We start from the raw sequence: 4,293 nt of genomic DNA, 5'->3' as shown, positions 1-4,293 counted from the left end.
AGATATCTACAGAACATTCAATCCAACGACCTCAGAATATTCATTCTTCTCATCAGCACATAGATCATTCCTCAGGATAGATCACATGTTAGGTCACAAATCAAGTCTCAACAAATTTTAAAAAATTGGAATTATCCCATTTATTTTTTCTGACCACAATGGCTTAAAATTAGAAATCAATAACAAAATTCTGGAAACTATACAAACACATGGAAATTAAACAGCATTCTACTTAATGACATATGGGTCCAAGAAGAAATCAAACAGGAAATCAAAAAATTTCTTGAAACTAATGAAAACAATGATACATCATACCAAAACCTGTGGGATACTGCAAAAGCAGTACCAAGGGGGAAATTTATCACATTAAATGCTTACTTCAGAAGAATGGAAAGATGGCAAGTGAACAACCTAACACTGCACCTTAAAGAACTAGAAAAACAAGAACAATCGAAACCCAAAGTTAGCAGACGGGAAGAAATCATTAAGATCAGAGCAAAACATAATGAAATTGAAAACCAAAACCAATACAAAAGATCAATGAATCACAGAGTTGGTTTTTTGAAAAGACAAATAAAATTGACAAACCATTAGCATGGCTAACTAAAAAAAGAAGAGAGAAGATCAAAATAACAAAAATTAGAAATGAAAAAGGTGATATTACAACTGATACCTCTGAAATACAAGGAATCATTAGAGGCTACTATAAACAACTATATGCCAACAAATTTGAAAAACTGGAGGAAATGGATAAATTTCTGGACACACACAAGCTACCAAAATTGAACCAAGAAGATGTAGAAAATCTGAACAGACCAATAACAATAACGGAGATTGAAGCTCTTATCAGAAGGCTCCCAACAAAGAAAAGCCCAAGACCAGATGGATTCACAGCAGAATTCTATCAAACATTCAAACCAGAATTGACACCAATTCTCTAGATTGAAACAGAGGCCATTCTCCCAAACTCATTCCATGAAGCAGACATCACCCTGATACCAAAACCAGGTAAAGATACAACTGAAAAAGAAAATTACAGGCCAATATCCTTGATGAATATAGACACAAAAATCCTCAATAAAATACTAGCTAACAGAATACAGCAACACATATGCAAAATTATACACCTCGATCAAGTGGGATTCATCCCAGGGATGCAAGGTTAGTTCAACATACACAAATCAATAAGTGTGTGCTACACCATATCAATAAAATCAAACACAAGGACCATATGATCATCTCTATAGCTGCTGAAAAAGAATTTGATAAAATTCAACACTCATTCATGATACTCTCTACAAGTCAGGTATAGATGGAAAGTATCTCAACATCATTAAAACCATATATGATAAACCCACTGCCAATATCATCCTGAATGGGGAAAAGGTGAAAGCTTTTCTTTTAAGAGCAGGAACTAGACAAGGATGCCCACTCTCACCACTCCTATTCAACATAGTGTTGGAAGTACTAGCCAGAGCAATCAGAGAGGAGAAGGAAATAAAAGGCATCCAAATTGGAAAAGATGAAGTCAAACTGTCCCTGTTTGCAGAATACATGATCCTATATATCCAACAGCCTAAAGCATCTACAAAAAAACTCTTAAAGTTGATAAATGATTTCAGCAAAGTTGCAGGATACAAAATCAACACCCCCAAATCAGTAGCATTTCTATTCTCCCATAGTGAACATGCAGAAAGAGAAATCAAGAAAGCCTGCCCATTTACAATAGCCACCAAAAAAATAAAATACTTAGGAATTGAGTTAACCAAGGATGTGAAAAATCTCTATAATGAGAACTACAAACCACTGCTGAGGGTAATTAAAAAGGACACAAGAAGATGAAAAGATATCCCTTGCTCTTGGATTGGAAGAACCAACATTGTGAAAATGTCCATACTACCCAAAGTGATATATAAATTCAATGCAATCCCCATCAAAATTTCAATGACATTTTTCTCAGAAATGGAAAGAACTATCCAGACATTTATATGGAATAACAAAAGACCATGCATAGCCAAAGCAATGCTGAGCAAAAAAAAAAATAAAGCTGCAGGCATAACTCTTCCTGACTTTAAATAAATAAAGCTGGAGGCATAACACTACCTGAGTTTAAGCTATACTACAAAGTTATAATAACCAAAACAGCATGGTACTGGCATAAAACAGACACACAGATCAATGGAATAGAATAGAGAATCCAGAAATCAGCTCACAAACCTACCCCCATCTGATCTGTGACAAAGGCACCAAGCCTATACACTGGGGAAGAGACTGCCTCTTCAGCAAATGGTACTTGCATAACTGGATATCCATATGCAGGAGAATGAAACTAGACCCATACTCCTCAACATATACTAAAATCAACTCAAAATGGATTAAAGAATTAAATATACACCCTGAAACAATAAAACTTCTTAAAGAAAACATAGGAGAAACACTTCAGGAAGTAGGACTGGGCACAGACTTCATGAATATGAACCCAAAAGCATGGGCAACCAAAGGAGAAACAAATAAATGGGATTATATCAAACTAAAAAGCTTCTGCACAGCAAAAGAAACAATTAACAGAGTTAAAAGACAACCAACAGAGTGGGAGAAAATATTTGCAAAATATACCTCTGACAAAGCTTAATATCCAGTATATACAAGGAACTCAAACAATTTTACAAGAAAAAAACAAGCAACCCAGTTAAAAAATGGGCAAAGGAGCATTTCTCAAAGGAAGATATACAAATGGCCAACAAACACATGAAAAAATGCTTAACATCACTCAGCTTTTGGGAAATGCAGATCAAAACCACACTGAGATCCCATCTCACCCCAGTTAGGATGGCTACTATCCAAAAGACTGTAAATGACAAATGCTGGTGAGGTTGTGGAGAAAAAGGAAATCTCATATATTGTTGGTGGAACTGCAAAATGGTGCAGCCTTTATGGAAAATGGTATGGAGGTTCCTCAAACAATTGCAGATAGATCTACCATATGACCCAGCTATCCCACTGCTGGGAATATACCCAGAGGAATGGAAATCATCAAGTCGAAGGTATACCTGTTCCCCAGTGTTCATTGCAGTACTATTTACAATATCTAAGAGTTGGAAACAGCCCAAATGTCCATCATCAGATGGGTGGATACAGAAAATGTGTTATATCTACACAATGGAATACTACTCTGCTATAAAAAAGAATGAAATATTGCCATTTGCAACAACATGGATGGACCTAGAGAGAATTATATTAAGTCAGACACAGAAAGAGAAATATCACATGTTCTCACTTATTTGTGGGAGCTAAAAATAAATAAATAAATACACTTATAAACTGGGAGGAAGGAGGGAAGGCACAACAATTACAATTCCTTGAATTTGATATGACAGGCGAACAGATATGAGGTTGTTGGGAGGGAGGGGAGAGAGGGAGGAAGGAGGGAGGTTTCAGTAATGGGCCACAATAATCAACCACATTGTATATTGACAAAATCCAATAGTCAACCACATTGTATATTGACAAAATAAAATAAAATTAAAAAATAAAAATAAACAAATAAATAAACAAACAAATAAATAAATAAATAAACAAATATACATACAGATTAGAAAAAAAGAAACAAACATTTATATTTGCTGATGCATGATCAAATAAATAAACAAATAAATAAATAAATAAACAAACAAATATACATACAGATTAGAAAAAAAGAAACAAACATTTATATTTGCTGATGCATGATTGTGTATGTAGAAATTCCCACAAGGCTTGTAAAAAAAATCTACTAAAACTAATACATGAATTTAGCAAGTTCACGGCCTACAACATAAATATAAAGGTATCAAGGTTTCTCTATTCACAATGAGAGATTTGAAATTGTCATTAAAACCTATCATTTATCATAGCAACAGAAAACATGAAATTCTTAGGTATAAATCTAATAAAATATTTGTAAGATCTGTGTGCTGAAAACAAAAACACCTAATGGGATAGATCAAAGACCTAAATAAATGGAGAGAAAATATAATGTTCATGGATTAGAAGATTCAAAATTAATTCTATATGAATTGATCTATAGATTCAGTGCAATCTCAACAAAAAGTCCAGTAAGGTTTTTTGGGGGTAGAAATTGACATGTGGAATTTGAAACTCGTAAAGAAATGCACAGAACATACAGTAGCCAAAATAACTTTAAAAAATAGAAAAATAATGTTGGAACGCTTATACTGTATGACTCCAAAACTTGTTATAAAGCCTCAGTAATCAAGACAGTGTGGTATTGGCCTAAAGACTGACAGATCAATG

The sequence above is a fragment of the Galeopterus variegatus genome, unplaced genomic scaffold, assembly GCF_000696425.1.
Source record: "Galeopterus variegatus unplaced genomic scaffold, G_variegatus-3.0.2 Scaffold5501, whole genome shotgun sequence".
NCBI classification, from domain to species: domain Eukaryota; kingdom Metazoa; phylum Chordata; class Mammalia; order Dermoptera; family Cynocephalidae; genus Galeopterus; species Galeopterus variegatus.
The sequence above is the reverse complement of the archived record's forward strand: the minus strand, read 5'-3'. Positions refer to the sequence as shown.